The 24604-nt window shown below is 46.4% G+C and overlaps 1 protein-coding gene across 8 annotated transcripts in view; it reads left to right on the forward strand.

The window, feature by feature from the left end:
• The window catches only part of LOC138268696 (glutamate decarboxylase 1-like), a 1137623-nt gene that overhangs the window by 401103 nt on the left and 711916 nt on the right, over positions 1-24604 (forward strand). The window contains exon 1 of one of the 8 annotated variants that reach the window (XM_069218667.1): positions 7850-7935. The exons of 6 other annotated variants lie outside the window; for them this stretch is intronic. The gene's annotated coding sequence lies outside the window, so the exon portion shown is untranslated. Of the gene's footprint in view, positions 1-7849; positions 7936-7969; positions 8205-24604 lie in introns of those variants that run through there. One more of the 8 variants, XM_069218648.1, reaches the window with a different exon arrangement.

Below are 24604 nucleotides of genomic sequence, written 5' to 3' on the forward strand. Positions count from 1 at the left end.
TTAGCATTTTCCTTAGGTTAAGAATCTGCATGAAATTGAAGGAGTGAAACCACACAGTTTCTCCTGGATCAATTGTGTTCTAAGGAAGGAACCCACCAAACGTCAATTATATAAAAAATGCAATCTCATTCACAGCAAATAAGCAAAATCAGAAGTCAAGGAAGTGGAAAGGAAAGAAGGAGCTGATGTGAAGTGTTCTCGCTCAGGAGCATGTATGCAGATTATAACTAGAAAAATGAGCACAAATAGACAACCACTGTAAGAAGTTGAGTTATAGGCTGAGAAGGATGGATGCCCAATTCAGTCAACAGCCACAATCCTTGCCAGAGTGAACCACAAAAGTCACTAAATGAACGTGTCCTTGACCCTCTTGCAGCTTGGCACAGTTGCAGTGAGGCTTAACATAGAGGCAATGTGTAAAGTATGTATGCAGCACCCAAATAGTAATAAAGTGAAAACACAACACAAGAAAAATACTATATCAATTTAGAAAAATAGTGTAAATTTGAATAAATACATATCAGAATGGCAAAAAATCCAATCTTTAGAACTGAGATATTAACTTTCAAGTTTTAGTTCAAAATAGCGCCAAAAAAACGGTAAGTTAGGCATCTTGTTGCGCTGGACTGGGACAAAGTCACAACTTCAGATCAGCCGTGATGGAGCACAGGCAAAGAACAGGACTGAGTTTGGCGCCCTGAGATTTGTACTTTATGCCCTTGATCAGAGCTCTGCGCTGCATTGCTCTGTAGGGCTTTGCGTCACCCAACATTGGTTCTGATGAAGCTCTCAGCTGTGCGGTGAGGCTTTATAGAGCTTTGTGTCACTCTGTTTCAATGAAGCTGTCATAGTGGGGAAGCGAGGCTTTGCGACACTTCGCGCCAGATTTCATCTAACCTTCAGGTAGGCAAGGAGGCGTTCTCTCTGATGCCAGCCAATGGTCAGGTCCTGGGGGGCACCTCTTGGGGTCAGGAATCACTCCAGCAGAGGCCAGCAGCAGGGCTGAGGCAGGTCCAGTTGCAGCAAGTCAACTGGGCAGTTGCAAAGAGGCTTCTGAAGCTATGTGTCCCTGTGGCTCACACAAGAGGAATGCCAACTGACCCTTGAAGTGACTCTGGGTAGCCTGCAAGAAGAGCAAGCACTTCTAATCTTACTTCTTAGACAGTAAGGGAGCCCTTCAAGCAACAGGCAAGCCTTTTGCTGCAGGGCAGTCCTTCTGTAACTTCCACTGCCACAAGTGTGTTCTTATTAGTGGCTCTGGAGGTCCAATATTTATAGCTGGGGCCAGCCTTTGTGTGGTGTCGCTTCCTGTCCTACAGCCATGCCTTGTTCTGGAACGTTTTTCCCCATCAAGGCTCCAAACCGTCTGGGGGACAAAAATGCAGGGCAGGCCTGGTGTCAGGTTCTTTTACGTGTGCAGGATGCAGGGGCCTTTGAAGTTTAAGTGGGGCTTGGTACAGCCTGTTTACATTCATCCTGTCAGGATGACAGTACTGTTGACACAAAGCTCCCTTTCTGTGAGTCTCTGGAAGCAGCCACAAACCCTCAACAGCAGAGCAACTTCCAGTTATGTGACCTTGGATACAGGCAGAAGGCACAGATGGTTATAACAAGAAAATGGCAACTTTCTAGAAGTGGCATTTTCAGAATTGCAACTCAAAATCTGACTTCCCCATTAGAGGATTTTAAATTGCAATTCATTTGAGTGTAAACAGCATCTCTGTCTGCTCTCAAGCAAACATTAGCACTTATTAAATGTTATACGGCAACCCTATGTTAGTCAATGGGAGAGATAAACCTTACAGAACAGAAAAATGACTTTAGGATCCTTTTCCTGCCAAGTCATGCAAAACTTAGACATGCATGCCCTACATTTAAAATACAATGCACCTTATCCTATGAGCCTTTAGGGCATACCTTCCGGTTAACTTATATGTATTAAAAAAGAGGGTGTAAGCCTGGCAAAAGGTTTATTTTGATAGGTGAAAATTGATGTTTAAAACTGCAGTACAAGCACTTTAGAACTGTTTAGCTGTGATAAAGCGCGCAGAATCCTAAAGGCCAACAAAAACAGGTTAGGCAAAGGAAGGCAGAGGAAGGCAAAAAACTTGGGTGATGCTGAAGAAAGGGCCACATCCAACACCTTCCTATACACATAAGCACATGTACAAAGTCTCAGAGAATTAACCTTTACATAAAGGAAAGACAAGTTGCCACACGTGCAGTTCTGCTGAGGGAAAAAAGTTAGCATACCTTTCTTACTAGTGGCTAGTGCCTGCTCACTGGTCATGCAAATGCATGTGTTGAAAACAAGGACTGGGAGTGTGTGCTTGTTTTCCTAAGGTGCCTGATGTGTTCTCTAAGGATCAACCCCATCACATAAAATAAGTGAACATATTCTCAGAGCTACATGCCATGGTCAAGGATACTTCTCACCAGGGTCGCTATTAGGTAAGTTAGGAAAGTGCATTTAAAAAGAGACATATGGCATGAGGCTGGTAATATGTCCAAGAGATTGGGGAGAGTTAGTGGAGATAATTTACAAGAATTCTGAAATAGTCCTGTGAGTGGAAATCAAAACGAGAATAGGTTGTAAAAACAAGCATTTGCCATGCAATATGTCTCACGTTTGTGAGAGTTAGAGCTATTGGCTTTGTAAATGACAATGTCTTTTACCTATGCATTTTGGTTTGGAGTGTAGTGGATGTATGAACAGAGACACAGCTGCAACACTGTCTAGAGGACTAAGGATGGGGAATTACCCCTGGGAACAGAGACACAGCTACAGCACTGCCTAGAGGACTTAGAATGAATGAGTTACTGTCGAGAACAGAAAAGCAGCTGCAGCACTGTCTAGGGGACTAAGAATGAGGAATTACCACTGGAACCAGAGAAGCAGCTACAGCACTGTCTAGAGGACTTAGAATGAGGAATTACCACTGGAACCAGAGAAGCAACAAGCAGCACTGTCTAGAGGACTTAGAAAGAGGAATTACCAATGGCACAAGAGAAGCAGCTTGCATCATTGTGTAGTGAACTTAGAATGAGGAATTACAGAAGGAACTGGAGAAGCAGCTAGCGGCACTTCCTAGAGGACTAAGAAAGAGAAATTACCTCTGGGACCAAGAAGCAGCTATCAGGACTGCGTAGAGGACTTTGAATGAGGAATTGCCACTGGGACCAGAGAAGCAGCTAGCAGCACAGCCTAGAGGATTTAGAATAAGGAATTACCGACTAGAACAGAGAAGCAGCTTGCAGCGTTCTCTAGAGGACTTAGAATGAGGAATTACCGATGGGACCAGAGAAGTAGCTAGCAATACTTCCTAAAAGACTATGAATGAGGAATTACCAATGGGACCAGAGAAGGAGCTGCAGCACTGTCTAGAGGACTTAGAATGAGGAAATACTACTGGGACCAGAAAAGCAGATGCAGCATTGTCTACAGGACTAAGAATGAGGAAATACCATTGGGACCAGAGAAGCAGTTAGCAGCACTGTCTAGAGGACTTAGAATGAGTATTTACCAATGGGTCCAGAGAAGTAGTTTGCAGCATTGTCCATAGGTCTTAGAATGAGGAATAACTGCTGTGACCAGAGAAGTAGTGTGCAGCACTTCCTTGAGGTCTAAAAATGGGGAGTTACGACTGGGACCAGAGAAGCAGCTGCAGCACTGTCTAGAGGACTTAAAAGGAGGAATTACCACTGGGATAAGAGAAGCTGCTGCAGGAGCATTGTCTACAGTACTAAGAATGAGGAATTACTAATAGGACCAGAAAAGCAGCTGCAGCACTCACTGTCTAGAGGACTTAGAATGAGGAATTACCACTGGGCTCAGAGAAGCAGATAGCAGCACTTCCTAAAGGACTAAGAATGAGGAATTACCACTGAGACCAAAGAAGCAGCTACAGCACTGCGTAGAGGAATTCAAATGAGGAATTACCACTTGGAACTGAGAAGGAGTTGCAGCATTGTCTACAGGACCAAGAATAAGAAATTGCCACAGGGACCAAAGGAAAAGTCATCAGCACTGCCCTGAGGACTTAGAATGAGGAATTACCACTGGGACCAGAGAAGCAACTAGCAGCACTGTCTATATGCTTTTGAATGAGGAATTACCACTGGGATCAGAGAAGCAGCTAGCAGCACTGCCAACAGGACTTAGAAGGAGTACTTATCCACTGGCCCAGCGAAGCAGTTTGCAGCATTTTCTTGAGGACTCAGAATGAGGAACTACTGACAGGAAAAGAGAAGCAGGTAGCAGCACTTCTGAGAGGCCTAAGAATAAGGAATTACCCATGGAACAAGAGAAGCAGCTGCAGCACTGTCTAACGGACTCAGAATGAGGAATTACACTAGGGCCAGAGAAGGTGCTGCAGCATTGTCCACAGGACTCAGAATGAGGAATTACCAATGGGACCAAAGAAGCAGGTGCAGCACTGTGTAGAGGACTTAGAATGAGGAATTACAAATGGGATCAGAGGAGCTGCTGCAGCATTGTCTACAGGACTAAGAATGAGGAATTACCACTCGGGCCAGAGAAGCAGCTAGCAGCAATATCTTGAGGATTTAGAATGAGGAATTACCACTGGGACCAGAAAAGCAACTAGCAGCACTGTGTAGAGGGCTTAGAATGCAGAATTACCACTGGGACCAGAGAAGCAGCTAGCAGCACTGCCTAGAGGACTTAGAATGAGGAATTACAAACTGGCCCAGAGAAGCAGCTTGCAGCATTGTCTAGAGAATTTAGAATGAGGAATTACCAACTGAACCACAGAAGCAGCTTGCAGCACTTCCTAGAGGACTAAGAATGAGGAATTACCACTGGGACCAGAGAAGCAGCTGCAGCATTGCCTAAAGGGCTAAGAAAGAGAAATCACCACTAGGACCAGAGATGCAGCTAACAGCACTGTCTAGAGGACTTACAATGAGGAATTACCACTGGGACCAAAGAAGCAGCTGCAGCAGTGCGTATGGGACTTCTAAGGAGGAATTACAACTGGGACCTGAGAGGGAGCTGTGGCATCGTCTACAGGACCAAGAATGAGGAATTACCACTGAGACCAAAGAAGAAGCTAGCAGCACTGTCTTGAGAACTTAGAATGAGGAAATATCACTGGGACCAGAGAAGCAACTAGCAGCACTGTCTAGAGGGCTTAGAATGAGGAATTACCACTGGGAGCAGAGAAACAGCTAGCAGGTCTACCTAGAAGACGTAGAATGAGGAATTACAGACGCGACCAGAGAAGCAGCTTGCAGCATTGTCTAGAGAACTTAGAATGAGGAATTACCAACTGAACCACAGAAGCAGCTTGCAGCACTTCCTAGAGGACTAAGAATGAGGAAGTACCACTGGGACCAGAGAAGCAGCTGCCGCCCTCTTTAGAAGACTTAGAATGAGGAATTACCACTGGGACCAGAGAAGCAGCTGCAGCATTGCCTAAAGGGCTAAGAAAGAGGAATCACCACTAGGACCAGAGATGCAGCTAACAGCACTGTCTAGAGGACTTACAATGAGGAATTACCACTGGGACCAAAGAAACAGCTGCAGCAGTGCGTATGGGACTTCTAAGGAGGAATTACAACTGGGACCTGAGAGGGAGCTGTGGCATCGTCTACAGGACCAAGAATGAGGAATTACCACTGAGAAGAAAGAAGAAGCTAGCAGCACTGTCTTGAGAACTTAGAATGAGGCAATATCACTGGGACCAGAGAAGCAACTAGCAGCACTGTCTAGAGGGCTTAGAATGAGGAATTACCACTGGGAGCAGAGAAACAGCTAGCAGGTCTACCTAGAAGACGTAGAATGAGGAATTACAGACGCGACCAGAGAAGCAGTTTGCAGCACTCCTTAGAGTACTAAGAATGAGGAGTTACCCCTGGGAACAGAAAAACAGCTGCAGCACTGTTTAGAGGACTTAGAATGAGGAATTACCACAGGGACCAGAGAAGCAGCTACAGCATTACCTAAAGGGCTAAGAAAGAGGAGTTACCACTGGGACCAGAGAAGAAGCTAGCTGCGCTGTCTAGAAGACTTACAATGAGGAATTACCACTGAGACCAGAGAAGCAGCTATAAGCACTGCCACTGCCTAAAGGACTTAGAATGAGGAATTACCAACAGGACCAGAGAAGCAGCTTGCAGCATTATATGCAGGACTTAAAATGAGGAATTACTGACGGAACCAGAAGCACTTCCTGGAGGACTAAGAATGGGTAAATACCACTGGGACCATAGACGAAGCTGCAACACTGTATAGAGGACTTAGAATGAGGAATTACCACCTGGACCAGACAGGCAGCTAGCAGCACTGTCTTGAGGACTTAAAATGAGGAATTGCCACTTGGACCATAAACGATGCTTCAGCATTGTCTACAGGGCTAAGAATGTAGAATTACCACTGGTACCAGAGAAGTAGCTAGCAGCACTTGCTGGAGGACATAGAATTAGGAATTACCACTGGGACCAGAAAAGCAGCTGCAGCACGTTTTAGAGGACTGTAGAATGAAGAAAGCTGAAAGTGAATGAGTGTGTGTCTAATAGTGCAACACACCAACAGAGCCAATTATTTCTAGAACAGCAGTGGAGAGAAAAGTGGCATGGAAACCATCAATTAAGTATACCCGAGCAAAGGCACAAGAACAAACGAAACCTGGAACCTTTGGTGCCTTTCTAAACACAGTGTTTTTACTGGTGTGGTGTGAACACATTGCTATGGACACCCAAAAGAACACCAAGGCTGCAGTGCCCAGACTGGAGGGAGTGAAATTACCTGGGAGGGAACTAAGCACACAAAGGAGGGACATTTAGAAAAATGCTTCAATAAAAAGGAAGTATTTAAGATAAGCACAACAAAGAATGAATGGCAGTAGTGGGCGTGGTTAAAGCTCGTAGCCTGACTACAGCATGTCCTCCAGACAGCGGTGCACGCTGCCTAGGCTCAACCTAATAAGGTGGCAAATTAACTTGGAGCAGGTCAATATTGGAGGAGGACAACAATGATGCAAAAGAGCAGGCAATTAAAAAAAAGAGTAAGAAACTTAAAAGCAAATAAAAACACTCCATAAGGGAAGAGGAATGAATAAAATGCGAGAAGGGCACTGTACAGTGCAAATAAAGATTTCAGTGTAACTCTTAAAACCATCAGTTAAGTATTTAAACATTAAGGTAGTTTAAGGACCAGCAATAGGATAAGTATCAGATGACTAAATGGACAATGCATGTGGAAACTGAAGTGAGAGTATGACAGACACAATGCATGTGGAAACTGAAGTGAGAGTATGACAGAACATTTAAGCGCTTTGGAGCTATTTGAAAAGTAGTGGTGGTAGAGTTAAAAAAAGTAGTAGGTCAATAAATGAAAAATGTAATTTAAACATTTAAGAGCTTTGGAGTTATTTAAAAAGTAGTGGTGGTAGGGTTAAAAAAAAGTAGTAGGTCAATAAATGAAAAATAGAATTGCCACTACAGGCGGGCTGAAGAGAAGCCATAACAGGCTTTAGGGCAATTGAGAACTGAGGGTCAGTTAATGTAAACTGTTTATCATCTGAGAGGTGCTATTCGGGCATTTGAGAATACTTACCCATTGTCTACACAGCTACTGCACCAAGAGCCCTTTATGTTGACAGTATACTCTGAATTAGTTCCTAGCATAATATGCTGCTGAAAACTGCAACTTTTCTGTCATCTGACTTCCTGAAACACCTTAGCTAATTCCCTGTGTCAAACCTGTAGTTAAACCTGGTTTGAGTCCGGCCCATATCTGGTTAAAACGCCTATGCAAATCGTGAAATGTCACATTCCTCATTGGATAACTTCTGCTTTCAGCAGCAAGAGCAGAAAAAAACTTTTCGTCATGAAACGCCGTCTCTGAAGAAATAATTGTTGAGAAATGTAAAGTCAGACGCAAGTGAATCTGTCTGCACACAGCACAGGCAGGTAAAAGTAATGATAAAGTGTATTTATGTTTCGCTTACGACCCCTAACGGGGAATTAAAGCGCTTTTTGCAGCGAGTAGCACGCTACTTCGGAACCCAAGATTAGTTAATAAGTAGGTTAGTACAATTTTTTTGTTTGTTTTTTTCTTGTGCGTTAGTTGTGTTAGGATCCTCACAAATCGGCAATATTTTCTGTCAGACGAAAGGTCAGCTAGGAACCCATCGTTCTGGATTGAAAACAGAAACATAACACTTTGAGGAAATTATAAGGTAAGATAACATTTGCACTACATTTCTTCTGTTTTAGAAAGAAAGATATGAATGTATTTTCTTAATGAATAGGAGTTCGTTCAGTGCCATGTCAGTGTTTTGCCGAAATTTGTGCACTTGTCACTTTTAAAGAGATGGGTGTAGGTTACGTACATCTGTAGTTTTGCACTGGTTGGGCAACATTTGGTAATGTACTGTAGTATGTCTGGTGAATGAAAATGTTCGTTCAAGATTCGTCCAAGGCACCACTGTGAAGCTTCCCAGAAGCAGCATAAAGTTACCGGGCAACGGTGCAGTTTACTCGATCTATCGAGTGCTTCATTTTATCGTTAATTTTCATGGGAAGCTCACCCCAAAAACGATGCTTTAATTGTTAATATAAATTTAAAACATTCTGGGGCATATTTACAAGAAAGTGGTGCATCATAAAAGATGGGTTACTTTTCTTGCACTCTCTTACCTGCATCTAAAGACAACATGGTTGCGCCGTATTTACAATACAGTGCACCATAGCGGTCGTTAGCACAATATTTTTTACGCTATTGTGGCACTTTGCTACACTAGCGTCAAAAATGTTGACTCCAGTGCAGCAAAGCACAGCGAGGCCTATTTAACATAATGGGTGTGTAATTTTAACGCCTGCTATGAGCAGATGCTAAAAGTGGTGCAAAAAATGGCACAGTGAAATGTTGAAAATTTCACTGCTTCATTTTTTCGGGCCGCCCAGTGCCAGGACGCACCCCTTGCATACATTACACCTGGCGCAGGCAGAATGTGACGCAAGGGGTTCCAAAGCCGCGCAATGCGAGAATTTGTAAATCTGAGTCAGCACCAAAATCTATTGCCACTCCATGGGTAGCGTTAGCATGGTGTAACGAGGAGGAGTACTTTTATTCCTCCTCGTTTTTTGCCTTTTTCTATGTCTGCTGCATTCTGTTATTATGTATAGGTACCGGGCGTCTGGCTTTTTTTTGATTATCCTAATTTTGCTAAATTGGAATTAGTAAAGCTAACCCTAATCACTGTGTTACGTTCTGAATCCTGAGTTTATGCACTCTTAAAAAATACCTACCAGTATAGATGACATGTGAACCTACACCTTGTACTTATGCTAAGGCTACCTTTGTTTCATTCTGCAGCTTAAGATACTTATAAGTTCAATTTTACACAATTTAATGCCAAGCTAAATGCCACACTAAATAAGCACTGGTAAAGCCTATAGGCTTGGCTTTTCAGTTCTGACTAAAACATTTTAAACAACCTGTTGCTGTAGAAAATAAAAATACAAACGTGCTTTCTGTACATAATTTAATGTATGATGACTGAGTATACTTTTGATATCTAACATAGTCTCCTTGTATTACAATGCAAGCTTTATAAAAATGAGGAATTACACACCAAACAGCCACTGGCATGAGGTGAGAAGTCAAAGTCCACTCCATGTTTATTTTAAGTGAATGGTAACAACAGGTATGCATCGAGCTACACTGTCAAGAAAAACCTACAGAGGACAATGGTTGCGGTACTGTCTGAGAAAGAGGAGGGGTAATGACTGCTGTCACTGTTATGAGGCACAGTGCACTTATGGGGATCGGTTTGCAATGTGATTTGCTTGTTATTCACTGGCTAAGTAAATTTTACAATCAATTCAGTGTGCTGACTTAAACTACTCTCAAGTAGAGTTTATTTCTACCTGCAGATTCCTCACCTTTTGAAAATCCCCATGCTCTAGACTGAATCTGGAAACTTTGCAACCGTTCTTCTGCACTGGTGGAAGGTGTGTGACTTCATCTCAATCCCAAAGAGTAGGACTCGCTTCTGTTCACATTTCAGATCAAGGTTAAGATAATCACCCTCCTTTAAATCTTCAAAAGATGAAAATAAGTAGCACAGGAAATGGCACAGGCAAGATGACTCCTAACCCAGATGCCATTCCTACTCTAGGGGTAGGTCTCCACACCGTTTCTTGCCTAGAGAGACTCCACCTTCTTCAGAAGAAGTTGACATCACTCTGACACTGGCACAGGTCCTCACTCCAGTGCTGATTCCTTCTCAACTGTGTCCACAATTCCCTGTACTGATTTGGCTCAGGTCATAAACTTCACACAGAACCTGCTGGTGCTCCTTCATGGTGCTCAGGTTTCCTTTTGTGCACCCTGGGGCCCCATGGAACCAGTATGGCCTTCAATTAGGGTACCACCAGCATCAGATCGCTCTCTTCCAGCTGCTACTGCTGCTGCACCAACATCTAAAATTCAGCTGATAGCACGTCTACTAATATCGTCTCCAGTGCTGATGCCAATACTGATACTAGCTCAGGCTTAAGTTTCTGAGGTTCTGCGTAATTGAAATTCGGACCTTGCAAAGTGATGAATACTGACAAAAAATGGATGATGTCTTCGGCACTGATTCAGATCACCTCCATTTTCCCCACCTTATACAGCATGATAAAAATGACAGTAGCAAAATGCAAAATCCAAAATGCAAGTGGTCTAAATACCTCTCTGTAGTCTTTCGGGGTCATTCTCTGTGGAGTGGATGCCGTTTCTAACAGGGGCCATTTCTGTCAGCACTGGTGGATTTAGGAGGGGGAGCTTGGGATAAAAGAGCAAAAGTGAAGGAAAGCAGACCTGACAACTAAATGCCGCTGTGTGAAGAGTGGATGGGATTGAAGACGAGGCCTTGTTCCAGGAGCTTACTAAGAGGCATTTTGCCCTCCACAAATCCCCTCACACACCCTGCAAAAAAAACGAAGGGTGGATGAGGCTGCCTCAGATGTCCCAGGGTATTTTTACACCCAGTAATGAACATCGGCTGCTTACAGCCTCCAAAGACGAGCTGTGGATTCCAGCTCACCGTACCTGGCACTGTGTGATTTAGTTTTTTCACTGGTTGATCGCGTGAAGGGAGCCAAAATGGTGTGACACACGGTGGCACCATGTGAGTTGGCAGGTCTGGAAAGGTTTCCTCCTATTCAGGGTTTCGCACATCACTATTTTGCTAAATTAGTTTGTCTGAAATGACCCACAGCCTTGGTTTGGTGTAGTTGTGTGCTATTATGGTCTGCAACCTACCAGCCTAAGGTTGATCTCAACATGCCATACAGAATACAATTTTGTTCAGTATTCAACTCTTTTAGATTATCTCTGGCTAAGGACTGCATTACGTTAAAGGTGATGAAAACAGACCTGTAGGTATTGGTGTAGGAATGTCATTCTGCACAGCTTCCTAAAGAGTGACCCATACATGGCACTGCAGTTTGCACGCCATAGCCAGAAGCTGGGGCTCTAAGTAGACCTGGAGATAAATGGGATTTGCAACCTGGGCACCGGCTGGGTTTGAACTATAGAGAGATTGTATGTATGATAGATCAGCATACTGTGTGTGTGTTTGTGTGTGTGTGTGTGTGAGATAAATAGTGCAACAGGAGGGAATGTTCCTTACTATTTAGTCTAAGAATGAAACTGTAGGTAGGTGCTATACTGGTTTGGGATAGACACTTCGTGGTAGCCCAAGGGAGACACAGGAAAGCAACAGGTTTAGCTCAAGCCACAGGAACATGTTTTGTCTCCAGATGGTTCCGTGCCACTTTCTACCTCAGCACAGTAATGGGATAGTTCAAGAGGAGAAGTAATGGGATAGTTCAAGAGGAGACACAATGACTCTGGAGGTGTGGGCCTGCCTGTTTGAGACAGCATTGGACAACCAAACTAGTGGGTGGAAAAGGACAGGGAAGATCCCTACTCATTTAGAAGGGGGATGCTACACCCTCAGTATGATAGCCAGCCGTAAGAGAAACTAGATTTTTCCATGAGCGAGTGAGGGCATGCAACCCATGGTTGTGAGAGAGTTCCCTGGTTATGTCAACAGATCTAATGAGGGAGCCTGCAATACTGATCTTTAGGTGCTCTGGAAGATGAGGGCTCAAGTAGGAAGCTCATAGGGAAGGTTGAAGCCATCCAAAAGACACACTGAGAAGTGATGAAGGTAGCCTTAGTTTCAGGTGGGACTGATTACCGTCTATACAAATGCTTAGTCTGCAGTGGTGCTGACCACCAGAATCAGAAACATTGCAAGTTACCACTTTGACGACATACCTTGAAGGAGATTAATTTCATACTGTCTTTTGTAGAACATGTCCCCTGAGATGGTTTCTACCTCCTCCTTGCTGATGCACCTTTGGCCTAGCCCGGGAGCTGGCCGGTAAGGCTCTGTGGTGTTACAGATTGATTCCTGCAGGTATTAAATAGACAGTTGAAAGTAACAGCCATGGTACATGCATTATTTGTTCTCAGTGAGAGGGCAGGGCTTTAAGGGATCTTGGTCCAGGCCAAAATTAGGTGGCAGGATGGAAAATATGAGACAGTGCCATAACCCTGAGTGACTATCAAGTCTGAAAGAAAAAGGTCATCAATCCACCAAGTAGTGATGGCATCACATTAAATTACACAGAACCCTTTCTCCAGCCCCACAACCCCAATGTCTTCTTCAAGAACATGGAGTGGATTTTTTTCCTACCATTGGGAGACGCCTGTAAGGAAGAGTGCACTGAGGCGATCACATGCAGGTCCTTCCCACTCCAAAAATGACTATGGGCCTCATTACCACTTTGGTGGTCTTTTTCGAAGACTGCCGAAGCTGCTGCAGGCAACAGACCGCCAGTGCTGGCAGTCTGTTGCCCACCATATTAGGAGTTTTTGGAGGACTTCTGCCCATTTCTGGGTGGATGTCCAACTCCGAAGAGGTGGTTGCATCGCTAGCACCACCATGGCAGCAGGACTCTTCCTGAAGTATTACAAGCCGTAATACAGTGTGGCGGAGTCCTGCTGGCGTGGTGGTGCTGGTGATGCAAGACCGCAAAGACCCATCCCCTTTCGGATGACCTCCTCTATGAAGAAGGTAAGTGGTCGTCCGAAAAGGGTGTGTGTCTGTGTGTGTGTGGGTGCTTGTATGCTGAGGGGGGTGTAGTGAGAGTGTGAGTATGCGAAGGGGGTGTAGTGTGAGCTCGTGCATGCGGAGGGGGTTGTAGTGTGAGTGCATGTATGCAGACGGGGTGTAGTGTGAGTGCGTGTGTGTGTATGTATGTGAATGTTTGTGTGCGTGTATGTGCGCGTAAATGGGTGTGTGTCTGTATGTGTGCGAGTGAGTAGGGGTGTGTGTCTGCATGTGTATGAGTGAGTGGGGGTGTGTGTCTGCATGTATGCGAGTGAGTGGGGGTGTCTGTGTGGATGAATGCATATGCTGAGGGGTGTGTATGTGAATGCATGCATGTGTGAAGGGGTTAGGGGTGTTTTCTAAGTGTGTGGATGGGTGGGGGGTGTTTATAAGTGTGTGGATTGGTGGGCGGAGGTTTGCATTTGTGTGGAAATGTGGGGGCCCATTCCTGTTGCTGGGTGCGTGAGCACCAGGGTTTTCGTGGCTGGGTGACCACCACGAAAGCCTGGTGGTCTGCAGCCATGTAATCCACTCGGCAGGCTGAGGCCTGCTGCCGGGTTGGAGGTGCACACCTCCGACCTCGTCGGTGCAACCGCACCGGCGGGCCGGGTGGCATTGTGGAGGTTTTGCAGTAGCCAAGCCCCACAACTCGTGATGTGGTGGTCTTTACAGCCGGGTCCGCGGCAGTAAGACCACCGTGGCAAGGCTGGTTGTCTGATGACCACCAGCCTGGTAATATGGACCTAAGTCTGAGGATTTAATTGTACTCATATTTAGAACACATGGGTCAGTGCAGTGTGCCACAGAGAGTGGAAATGCTACAGAGTGTTAAACCTGATCACCTCAGGTGTAGTCTTCCTCCAAACCTTCTGCTTCCCTCCTGTTTCCGAAATGTATTTTGTTGGCTTTAGTACTTTGTGTGCCTTAACAATGGTAACTGTTAGACTTTTCATCCTTGGCGTGGTCTCCCTTAACGTTTTGCCGCTGTTTCCCAGGTTGTTGATGTGTGCTGGACTCTGATTTTGCTGGGCACTTTACCGCTGCTAACCAGTGCTAAAGTGCAAGTGCTCCATTACAAAATGTGTATGTAATTGGCTTATCCATGATTGACATATTTGGTTTACTAGTAAGTCCCTAGTAAAGTGCACTAGAGGTGCCAGGGCCTGTAAATCAAATGCTACTAGTGGGCCTGCAGCACTGGTTGTGCCACCCACATAAGTAGCTCTGTAATCATGTCTCAGACCTGCCATTGCAGTGTCTGTGTGTGCAGTTTTAACTGTAAATTTGACTTGGCAAGTGTACCCACTTGCCAGGCCTAAACCTTCCCTTTTCCTACATGTCAGACACCCCTAAGGTAGGCCCTAGGTAGCCCCAAGGGCAGGGTGCAGTGTATGGTTAAGGTAGTCCTGACAGTGAAATATTGCTAAATTTGTTTTTCACTGTTGCAAGGCCTGTCCCTCTCATAGGTTAACATGGGGAATACCGTTAAATCTGATTAAAGTATAGATTCCCTTTAGGAGCGGATGGACATGTGGAGTTTGGAGTCTCTGAGCTCACAATTTAAAAATACATCTTTTAGTAAAGTTGATTTTAAGATTGTGTGTAAGAAAATGCCATTTTTAGAAAGTGAGCATTTTCTTGCTTATACCATTTCTGTGACTCTGCCTGTTTATGGATTCCCTATCTGGGTCAGTTTGACAGTTGGGCTGGTTGCACCTCACACTAGACAGTGACACAAATGGGGCTGGGTGTAGTCTGCATTTCCTGATGAGCCATCTGTGCTAGGAGGGAGGGGAGGAGTGGTCACTTACACCTGAAAGGGCTGTACCTGTCCTCACACAATGCAGTCTCCGACCCCCTGGTGAGTGTCTGGGGCCTGGCCTGGGCAAGGCAGGATTTCACATTCACAAGAGACTTTACTTTGAAGTAGGCCTACTTCAAAGGAGAAATTGGGTATAAGAAGGGCACCCAAAACCACAGACTTTAGAACACGTCTGGAAACAAGAGGAACCTCTGCCTGGAAAGAGCTGAAGAGCTAGAAGTGCTGCCCTGCCTGTGACTGTACTTTGTGGAGTTATCCTGCAGTTGCTGCTTCTGCCAGAGTAAGAGGGCAAATCCTGGACTTTGTGTGCCTTCCATCTTGTGAAGAAATCTCCAAGGGCTTGATTTAGAGCTTGTCTCCTGTTGTTTGAAGTCTCAGGGACAGCAAAGACTTCTCTCTGCCAGCACCTGGAGTCTCTAGAGAGACTCCTGCTCTGACAAGTGGTGCCCTATCCAGTCCCTGGGCCCTTGAAAGGAAAGCTGGTGAAAATCCAAGGAAATCGACTTTGGACGACTTCGGACCGACGCCGCTGCTGAATCCGGTGACGCCGCCTGCACCTGATGCCGTGACCTTCGCTGGAACGCGACGATCTTCGCAGGCTCGACGCCTCTGCAGCCCCGCTGAAGTCCGCAACTCAGTGGAAATCGCCACACCACTTCGTTACCGACGCCACTCGAAGTGCGCAGATTCAACGCTTCGCACCGACGCCGCGATCCCCGACTTCGCGCATCGACTTGTTTTCACTCTTCACCAAAGGTACTGTACTTGGGGGTCTACGCACTCCGTGTCCGGCACCGCTGGTGTCGGCTTGTTGGAAACAACTCTGTCACGACGCTGTGTTAACACCTCATCGAAGCATTTTGTGTTTCTAAGTGCTATTTTTGAGTTTAATCTTTAAAAATGTATAACTTGGCTTGTGTATGTCGGATGTTTGTCGTTTTGTTCTTGTTTTATTTAGATAAATATTTCCTATTTGTCTAAACTGGTGTTGTGTCATTTTGTAGTGTTTTCATTAAGTTACTGTGTGTGTTGGTACAAATACTTTACACCTAGCACTCTGAAGTTAAGCCTACTGCTCTGCCAATCCACCAAGGGGGTGAGCAGGGGTTAGCTGAGGGTGATTCTCTTTTACCCTGACTAGAGTGAGGGTCCTTGCTTAAACAGGGGGTAACCTGACTGTCAACCAAAGACCCCATTTCTAACATTGGTGATCAGCGGTTGGGATTTGTACTTGTATTTGTACTTGACATACAGTGATTAAGTGTACACTACTATTTTGAGTGCAGGCCCCTACATGACCACATACTACTTGTTGGGTGATGTTTTGATTTTTCTCTTTGGGACTGTTTTTGTTCTACTCCATTTTGTTTCGCTGATTCCTTGATTGACTTTCTATGGAACTTCATTTGAGAACTTGTTTTTCTGCCTTTGGAACTTTGCACTCGTTTTTTAATCTTCAACATGTCCCAAGCTGGAGATGCATCAGTTGGAGCTGACTTTGACCTTGAGAAATTGGAGGGTTATACAACGGCTCAGTTGAAGCAGTTCTGTAAAAGTTTTGACTCTCCCATTAAGAGCTCATCCAGGAAGGAGGAGCTGCAAAAGGCGCTGAGGGCCTGGGTGACAGCCAAGAGCACTGAAGGGCACACAGTGGATGAGGGAGATGAGGAGGAGGAGGAAGAGTGTTTGGTACACAATGGTCTTGTGGGTGGGCCTGTTATGTCCAGGGAGAAGGTCTCCAGGGCAGGTAGCAGTGTCTCAACTAAGGGTCTGACACCTGAAGAGGTACAGGACAGACAGGCAGAAAGGGAGTACCAATTGGAGCAGAGAAGGCTAGCCCTTGAGGAGAGGAAGTTAGCACTGGCTCATGAGCTTAGCTTGAGAGAGATGGATCATAGAAGCCAGTCCAGTAGAGATGGTGGCAGCAACCCTAAAGTGCAGCCTGAGAGGAGGGTGCACATTCCTAAAGACCTTGTGAAAGATTACAAGAGGGAGGATGACATATACTTGTGGTTCAAGGGGTATGAGTCTGCTCTCCACATGAATCTGGTCCCTGAAGGTCATTGGGGGGGCGGGTCTGTGGAAGCACTTTGAGGTAGAGGGGAGGGGTACACTGACAGCCTTAGGGGATGCTCAGAATCTCACCTACTATAACATGAAGGATGCCTTGCTTACAAGGTATGATCTTACCCCTGAGCAGTACAAGGATAAGTTTAGGTCCTACAAGAAGAAGGAATCCCAAACATGGTTGGAATGTGTTGATTCTTATTGCAGGTCACTGGATGGTTAGGTGAAGGGCAGTAAGGTAACTACATATGAGGGGCTTTACAATCTGATTGCTTGGGAGCACTTGTACAGTTTATGTTTTCCAGAGCTGCGCCTGCACCTCATTGATAGCAAGCTGACTGACCCCAGGAAGCTTGCGCAGGAAGCTGACCGCTGGGAGAGCACCAGGATCCAAAAGAGGTATGGGGAGACCACGCCAAGGGTGGGCAGGGTCCCTCTCAGAAGAAAGGGGGGGGATAAGGGTAAGCAGGGGGAGTTCTCTAAAGGGCCCCAAACTGATTCCCGGGGTAAGGATTCCCAACCCCCCAGTGAAAAGAAGCCATAGTTCTCCAAAGGGAAGCCAGTGGCAGGTGGTCCCCCACGTAAGTGCTATGCATGTGACCAAGTGGGTCATGTGAGAGGGGACCCCAAATGCCCCAAAAGTACACCGGCACCCACTGGTGCACCGTCCCAGGGTTTGGCCAGTGTAGCGCTTGGTGAGGAGTTGGTTTCAGGTGGGTGGGAACCAGCTGAGATGACCCTTGTCTCACTAGGATACAGAGAGATGGTCCAGAGAACCCTAGTGCCTGAAAACACTAAGAAGCAGTGGGTGACCATTAATGGACAGAGGGAGGAGGCTCTGAGAGACACAGGAGCCAGTGTGACTACAGTGAGGAGTCAGCTGGTGTCTGAAGAGCAGATTGATCCCCGGGTACTTCACCAAGTAGTTGCAGTGGACAACTCAGAGCGCCTGTGCAGAGTGGCGCAGGTTCCCTTTGAATGGGGGGGGGTCTCAGGTTCCTTGAAGGTATCTGTGAGTCCAACCATGCCTGTTGATTGTTTGCTGGGCAATGACCTGGAGGATTCCCCTTGGAAGGAGGTGGAACACAGGTCTCACTTGGGTATGTTGGGTCTGCCTGGGTGGGTATGCGTATCCACCCGGTCAATGGCAGCCCGTCAGGGTAATCAAGAGCCCCTGGAGCCTGAAACAGTGGGCCAGGGGACCACCATGAAGAGGAAGGGTAGAGGGTGCGGGAAACCGGCCCCAGAAGCTCCCACGGTCCAGGAGGACGCAGAGCCTGAGGGTGACGCCCCAGAGCCTACAGGGGAACAAGTGGCTGAACTGGGGGAGGTCCCTGAACTGTCGCAGTGGCAGCAGGAAGAGGGGCCCACCAGGGAAGCAGTCGGTGCAGCACAGAAGACATGCCCTACTTTGGAAGGTTTGCGGCAGCAGGCTGCAGACCAGGCGGCTGCAAAGGAGCCAGGATTACACCTGATTTATTGGGAGGATGACCTCCTGTATAGCGAGCCTAAGGTTCCTGAGCCTGGGTCAGCCCGTGTGCTTATGGTACCCCAGTGCTTCAGGGCCTTCCTACTGGGGTTGGCTCATGATGTGCCTTTAGCTGGACATTTGGGGCAGGACATGACCTTTGAGAGGCTTGTCACCATATTTCCCTCTAAACTGCGCGCCTGTGCAGGCGCGCATGTATATGTTTCCCCCCGCACAGACACCTACAATCAACACGCACTCCGAAGCACTGCTACATTTATTAAATGCTTCACTGGAGAGATTGAAGTGTTGCTGATGGTGGTGACGCTGCACTTCCAAATGCATTTCTAAATACACATTTTTGTCTTTAGAAATGCTAATGGAGGACGTGTGAATGCCGGCAGGGCAAGCATGAAACAGCTGGAGAGAATTTCCAAAGCTTTTCCTGTAGCCCAAGTCCAGTCTGCCAAGTCCACAGACCTGTGACTCCTCCACTTTTAATTTATATTTCTCTGTGCACCTCCTGGAGTCACTATTTTGGCTGCACACACATACTTGTCTGAGGCGATATGTTATAGAGTAACATTATTTGAATGAATGGATGAATGAATCAGAGTGTATGCAAAGTAAAAAGTGCATGAGTGGTAAAAGAATAAGAAATAGTGAATGTATGAGTGAATGGGCGAGTGAATGGATTTCTGGGTTTTTGAATGAGCATCTGACTGTCAAAGCAAGTCAATAGATAAGTGAAACAGTGACTGAATGGGCTAATGAATGAGGAGTGAGTGTCCAAGTGATTGAGGAAGTGAGTTAGTGAGCAGCTGTATGTTGGAATGAGTATGTGAATGAAGAAATGAGGGATTTATCGCAAGTGTGCAAATTAGTAAGTGAATAAGCAAACAAAAAAATCAATTAAAGGGTGAGCAGCAAGTTAGTGAGCAGGAAAGCAAGTAAAAGAGAATGGATGTCAGTAAGTGACTGTGAGGTAATGCAATTATGCATGTAAGTGAGGTGAGTGAGCAAATGAGTAAGTGGCTGAGCACATGAGTGATTTGGTGAGTGTGAGTTTACAAACGAGTGAATAAGCAAGTGAGTGAGTGAAGCATGAAGTGAGTAAGTGAGCAAATGAAGACCAAGATTTTGAAGCTGTGACTGAGAAAATGAAGGTGTCAGTGAACAAGTGAGAGAATAATAAGCTAAGTGAATTAGTGCAGAAGTGTTTGAGTGATTAATTAAATCAGCGAGTGAAAATAAAGCTTTCTGCAGTAGGGGTCTTAGAATGTAATACAGTGAATCACTTAGCCAAATAGCCTCTACCTCTCCCCAAAACAGGAAGTGTGACTCAGCATATTTTTCAGAGAGGAACACCTCCCTGGGGCAAAGTAACGCAAGCAGCGATTTGTGCTGCCCTGCGTTACTCCAGATGTATCAAGCCATGCAGGGCTATGCAAGGTGGCCTTGTATGGCTTGATCAATCTGGCATTAGTGCTGCGTTGCCCTTGCGTCCCCTTATATGGTGCAAGGGGAAGCAACACTATGATAAATATGGATCAATGTACAATGCCATTGCAGGGTGTCCACAGCTATGTACAATACCATTCCAAGACGTCCACCTGCTGCTTTGTTTAATTTTGCTAATGCAAGCATGTCTGTTATTTTTAGGCAACAGCATATTTTATTTTTTCTACGTTTATTATTTAAATTTATATTCCATATGTGGCTGAACTTGCGTATGTGTTGTATTGTGGTTGCGGAAGTTGGTGAATGCAAGATAAATCAAGGATTTATGGATGCACAAGTGCAGGGATGGGTGACAGAGTGCATGTATGACTTATTCAGTGCCTAAACCACTCAGTGACGAAGAAGCAACCTTAAATTAAAAGTAATCTTTATTGGCATTGCCAATGCTTGTTATGTACTTTTAAGTGGTAGCTGGTCACCTTGCCTTGTTGCACATCTTATCACTTAGTGGCGCACACAAGCAAGAAAAGTGCACCCGCCAACATTCTATTGCCGCAAATGAGAAAGAAAAATTAGAGGGAACATTGCTTGTCACCCACTTTTACTAGCCCCCAATGCGCAGGCACTCAGATGCACATTGCAGGTCTTGTCAGACTTGTCAGGCAAGTGGCAAAAGTGGGAGGAAATGTAAAGCTTCCCTAAAGCCTTTGCCTGTTGTCAGTACTCCCTTTGAGAGGGTAGGCATTGACATTGTAGGGCCTCTGTATCCCAAGACAGCCATGGGCAACAGGTTTATCCTGGTCTTGGTGGACCATGCCACCCAGTACCCAGATGCCATTCCTTTGAGATCAATCACTTCCCCTGTGGTGGGTCGTGCATTGATGGGGGTTTTTACCCGCATGAGGTTCCCCAAGGAAGTGGTATCTGATAGGGGTACCAACTTCATATCCACGTATATGAAGTCTCTGTGGAAGGAGTGTGGGGTAACCTACAGGTTCACCACCCCTTACCACCCCCAAAGTAATGGTCTGGTTGAGAGATTCAACCGCACCTTGAAAGGCATGATCATGGGCCTGTCAGAGCCCTTGAGGCAGAAGTGAGACGTCCTCTTGCCATGCCTTTTGTTCGCCTAAAGGGAGGTGCCTCAAAAGGGGCTTGGGTTTAGTCCCTTTGAGCTGATTTATGGCAACCTGTGAGGAGACCTTTGAGTCTGGTCAAGGAAGCTTTGGAGAAAGCTCCTAGTAAACCCCCCCAGGATGTTATCAGTTACATGCTAGCTTTGATAAACCAGACTGCCCGCTTCAGGAGTCTCGCTCAGGGGAACCTGGAAGCAAGCCAGGAGGATATGAAATGGTGGTATGACCAGAATGCCACTCTGGTCGAGTTTCAACCTGGTCAAAAAGTGTGGGTGATGGCACCAGGGGAGCCTAGGGCACTCCAGGATAAGTGGACTGGGCCATTTGAGGTGGTGGAGCGCAAGAGTGAAGTCACCTACCTAGTGGACTTGCGGTCTCCAAGGAACCCTTTAATGGTCCTGCATGTCAACCGCCTCAAACCTCACTTTGAGTGGACTGAACTGTCCATGCTCCTTGCGACAGATGATGGGGTAGAGGAGGAGAGTGAGCCTCTTCCTGACCTCCTGTCTGCAGGAGAAAAAGATGGGTCAGTGGAGGGAGTGATCCTCTCCCCCTCCCTGACTGAGGAGCAGCAAGGTGACTGTTGCCACGTGTTGGGACAGTTTTCCTCACTGTTTTCCCTGATCCCAGGAGTCACGCACTTGTTCACACATGATGTGGGCACTGGGGACAGTACACCTATTAAACAGAAAGTTTACAGGGTGACTGACAGAGTCAGGGTATGCATTAAGGATGAGGTATCCAAAATGCTTACCCTAGGGGTTATTGAGCACTCCAGCAGTCCTTGGGCCAGCCCAGTGGTATTGGTCCCAAAGGCTGCTGCACCTGGTGCCACTCCAGAACTCAGGTTCTGTGTGGACTACCGCGGACTCAATGCGGTCAGCAAGACTGACGCACACCCTATCCCCCGAGCTGATGAGCTCATTGACCGGTTGGGAGCTGCCAAGTACCTCAGTACGTTTGATTTAACATCTGGGTACTGGCAGATTGCCTTAACTGAGGGGGCCAAGGAGAGGTCACCATTCTCAACACCAGATGGCCACTTTCAATTTAAAGTGATGCCCTTTGGGATGAAGAATGGCCCTGCCACCTTTCAGAGGTTGGTCAACCAGGTGTTGGCTGAGCTGGATGAGTTCAGCGCCGCCTACCTGGATGACATTGCTGTGTTTAGTTCCACATGGGAGGAACACCTGCAACACCTTTGGAGAATGTTACAGGCCCTGCAGAAGGCAGGCCTCACTATTAAGGTGAGCAAGTGCCTAATAGGGCAGGGTTCTGTGGTGTACTTAGGACAACAGGTGGGGAGTGGCCAGGTGGCACCCCTACAGCCTAAGATTGACACAATTCTTGTTTGGGAGCCTCCCAAGACCCAGACTGAAGTGAGAGCCTTTTTAGGTCTCACAGGATACTATTGAAGGTTTGTTAAGGGATATGGTACCATTGTTACCCCCTTAACTGAGTTGACTTCTAAGAAGCAACCCATGAAAGTTATCTGGACAGAGGCTTGCCAGAAAGCTTTTGATGCCCTGAAGGCTGCCATGTGCACACCTGTGCTGAAGGCACCTGACTACTCCAAGGAGTTTGTTGTGCAAACAGACGCCTCAGAGCATGGTATTGGAGCAGTACTCTCACAGCTTAATGAAGAGGGCCTAGATCAACCCGTAGCCTTCTTTAGCAGGAGGTTACTACCCAGGGAACGTAGTTGGAGTGCCATAGAACGTGAAGCAGTTGCTGTGGTCTGGGCACTGAAGAAGCTAAGACCCTACTTGTTTGGGACTCACTTCCGAGTTCAGACCGACCACAGGCCCCTCAGATGGTTAATGCAGATGAGGGGTGAGAATCCAAAACTGCTGAGGTTGTCCATTTCCCTACAGGGAGCACGCCAATGCTGATGGTCTGTCCAGGGACTTCTGCCTTAGTCATGAGAACTCCCATGAGGTTGGGTGGTTGCTCCCCACTTTCAGCTGGGTTAGACACGTTTTAGACTTTTCATCCTTGGTGTGGTCTCCCTTAACTTTTTGCCTCTGTTTCCCAGGTTGTTGATGTGTGCTGGACTCTGATTTTGCTGTTTTTGCTACTCTGGGCACTTTACCGCTGCTAACCAGTGCTAAAGTGCATGTGCTCCTTTACAAAATGTGTATGTAATTGGCTTATCCATGATCGGCATATTTGGTTTACTAGTACGTCCCTAGTAAAGTGCACTAGAGGTGCCAGGGCCTGTAAATCAAATGCTACTAGTGGGCCTGCAGCACTGGTTGTGTCACCCACATAAGTAGCTCTGTAATCATGTCTCAGACCTGCCATTGCAGTGTCTGTGTGTGCAGTTTTAACTGTAAATTCAACTTGGCAAGTGTACCCACTTGCCAGGCTTAAACCTTCCCTTTTCCTACATGTCAGACCCCTAAGGTAGGCCCTAGGTAGCCCCAAGGGAAGGATGCAGTGTATGGTTAAGGTAGGACATATAGTAATGTGTTTTATATGTCCTGACAGTGAAATATTGCTAAATTAATTTTTCACTGTTGCAAGGCCTGTCCCTCTCATAGGTTAACGTCCGGACTACCTTTCAATCTGATTAAGGTGTACATTCCTTTGGGAGTGGATGGACATGTGGTGTTTGGAGTCTCTGAGCTCACAATTTAAAAATACATCTTTTAGTAAAGTTGATTTTAAGATTGTGTGTTTGAAAACGCCACTTTTAGAAAATGAGCATTTTCTTGCTTATACCATTTCTGTGACTCTGCCTGTTTGTGGATTCCCTGTCTGGGTCAGTTTGACAGTTGGGCTGGTTGCACCTCACACTAGACAGTGACACAAAGGGAGCTGGGGTGTAGTCTGCATTTCCTGATGAGCCATCTGTGCTAGGAGGGAGGGGAGGAGTGGTCACTTACACCTGAAAGGGCTGTGCCTGTCCTCACACAATGCAGTCTCCGACCCTCTGGTGAGTGTCTGGGGCCTGGCCTGGGCAAGGCAGGATTTCACATTCACAAGAGACTTTACTTTGAAGTAGGCCTACTTCAAAGGAGAAATTGGGTATAAGAAGGGCACCCAAAACCACAGACTTTAGAACACTTCTGGAAACAAAAGGAACCTCTGCCTGGAGAAGAGCTGAGGAGAAGTGCTGCCCTGCCTGTGACTGTGCTTTGTGGAGCTATCCTGCAGTTGCTGCTTCTGCCAGAGTAAGAGGGCAAAGACTGGACTTTGTGTGCCATCCATCTTGTGAAGAAATCTCCAAGGGCTTGATTTAGAGCTTGCCTCCTGTTGTTTGAAGTCTCAGGGACAGCAAAGACTTCTCTCTGCCAGCACCTGGAGTCTCTGGAGAGACTCCTGCTCTGACAAGTCGTGCCCTATCCAGTCCCTGGGCTCTTGAAAGGAAAGCTGGTGGAAATCCAAGGAAATCGACTTCAGACGACTTCGGACCGACGCCGCTGCTGAATCCGGTGACGCCGCCTGCACCCGACGCCGTGACCTTCGCTGGAACGTGACGATCTTCGCAGGCCCGACGCCACTGCAG

This window comes from Pleurodeles waltl, chromosome 2_1 (genome assembly GCF_031143425.1).
Source record: "Pleurodeles waltl isolate 20211129_DDA chromosome 2_1, aPleWal1.hap1.20221129, whole genome shotgun sequence".
Lineage (NCBI taxonomy): Eukaryota > Metazoa > Chordata > Amphibia > Caudata > Salamandridae > Pleurodeles > Pleurodeles waltl.